Source organism: Gadus chalcogrammus, chromosome 4, assembly GCF_026213295.1.
Source record: "Gadus chalcogrammus isolate NIFS_2021 chromosome 4, NIFS_Gcha_1.0, whole genome shotgun sequence".
NCBI lineage: Eukaryota > Metazoa > Chordata > Actinopteri > Gadiformes > Gadidae > Gadus > Gadus chalcogrammus.
This window is the reverse complement of record NC_079415.1, coordinates 31,382,224-31,384,723: the sequence shown is the minus strand read 5'-3', so window position 1 is coordinate 31,384,723 and position 2,500 is coordinate 31,382,224.

The window sequence follows — 2,500 nt, the reverse complement described above, 5'->3', positions numbered from 1 at the left end:
CGACGACGACGACGACGACGACGACGACGACGACGACGACGACGACGACGACGACGACGACGACGACGACGCCGACGACGCCGCCGACGCCGCCGCCGACGACGACGACGACGAAGAAGAAGAAGAAGAAGAAGAAGAAGAAGAAGAAGCAGGTGGAGTTGGAGTTGGAGGTGGTGGCGTTTTCGGTTGGAGCTACTGAGAAGGAGAGGGGCTGGAGAGGAGCCCACAGGTTTGACCACACCCACGTCAGAAACAGTTCCATGTGGATGACCTCCACATTTCAAGGTTAGTTCCACTCAAATGTCCTCTCAAGGAACTCAATAATAAAATTGGGCATACATGATATAAAGCATATATCATGTTTGTCGCGATTGCTTGAAGTTTATACAGGTTTTTCCAGATATATTACATTTACATTACACTTGACACATCATATCTCCACCCTATTCTCGCACGGCGAGAGAGCGATTGCATACGTAAGACGGATGCTCCACACGGCCTCCTCCCCCACCCCCCCTCCCCCCTCATAGTTAACCGCCCTGTACGCTTGTGTCATTGTTTTCATTCTCCAACCCCAAAATATTTCGCCGCAATAAAAAAGCAATGTCAGACACAATTTTTTAGGGCACATTTTTAGTACCCGTACACTTCGGGGCGGGGGGGGGGGGGGGGGGGGGGGGAAAGAACCAAAGAATAACGAGAGAGAGAGAGAGAGAGAGAGAGCGAAACGGAGAGAGCTTGGCTAGAGAATTGATGGTTTTAGGGGGGTGTCGGAGGGGTGGGGGGGGGTGGGTGCTGTCGGCATTGAGAGATTGGTCTGAAATGAAAAGCATCTGCGAAAGGCGCTGGAAGGTTGGGGGGGGGGCCGGAGAGGGTTGGCGAATAGATTGAACGGCTGGATGTGTGAGACGGGAGGGCTGGGAACAAGAAGGAGTGACAGGAGGGGTCGATGGTGGAACTCAGGGGTCACGACCGCCAGACTTCCGCCGACGGAGAGAGTCGACGCCTGGGAGGAAATGGAAGGGATGAGAAAATGGATGTCAGAGAAAGGGTGAGTCTTTATGTCTCGTCCGCCGCACTTTTTGTGTCGGGATTCTACGAGACGGTTCGTTGAGGGGTCATCATAGCAGGAAGCAGTGTAGCGGAGCTGGGGCAGGTCGTCTCTGGGGCGTATCAGATTTTATCGAATTCTGAATATTCGATTTCGTTTAGGGCCGTAATTACCGCAGAAAACACAAATTCATCTTTAGCGTATTCCGGACAACCCTACTTATCTCCTGTTTCAACATGACAATCCTATTTGCTGAATTCAGAACTTTAGATTGCAGGTAGAGCCGTAATTCCCCTTAGAAAACACCACTTCTTCTGTAACTTATTCCGGACAACCCTACTTACCGAATTCCGAACTTTACACTTCAGAAAATACAACCCCATATTTAGCTTACTCCGGAAAATCCTTCTTTCTGAAATCCGAACTTTACATTCCCTGTAGCGCCGTGACTCAACATAGAAAACACAAGCCCCTCCTTAGCTTATACCGGAACATGCTGGTCGCCACGGGGATTGTTGAAGCTTGCGGACCTCACCAGGACAAAGGCTCGCTGAGTCGTCTCAAACCGCGGCATTGTACCTCCGGTGATCCGCAGTGACTTTGGTGATTTGCCGATGATTGTGGTTCCGCTCAATGAGAACCACTTGTCCAGACCCCACAGGGGGTCCCTCAAGGGCCCAGCGATTACAAGGGCCCCCTAATCTAAGCACCGTCATCATCATCATTATCGTCATCACTATCAACGTCATCATCATCATCATCATCATCATCATCATCATCATCATCATCATCACCATCATCATCATCATTCACCTATTCACATCAGAATGGGACACGAGTAGCCTACTTCAGACCTGTGAACAAGGCAGTAGATGATCTCTCTCTCTGTGTTTGAGTGAAACCATCTGTGCCTCAGTGATATAGTCACCAAACACCGCAACCAAACATCACACTGAACCGATGTGCTCGCACAAGCCAACTTGGAGCCTTTTCAATTTAGCTTCTAGATTTGTATTTGTGATTTATTTTTGGACGCCTGCACCAAGATGAACCCCTTTCCATTTTCGCACTTTATGGTGTGTTGTTCTGTTTCTAACGGACCTGTTCTGTAATGTAACAGTGTTGTGTGATGAAAACCTGTGTATTGTAATTTCCTCTGTGTCCTTTGACCATGGAAAGCACTTTGCAACGAACCTTTTTAAAAAGGTCCAACACTAAAACTACATCCACGACTCTGTTACTTTAGCAAAAATACAAATCGGAAAAAACAAACCAACACTTGCATACACTGGAAACAGTATTACAGAAAAGGTCAGAAAAAACAGATTATCACACTTTTTCTTTTGAGCGCAGGTATCTGTTATGTCCTCCTCTGTTGCCCTCTCTGTAATTCCGATGACTTACTGAATCTGGGGCGACATTCTTTAGTGTTTAAGTTTGGCATCAGAG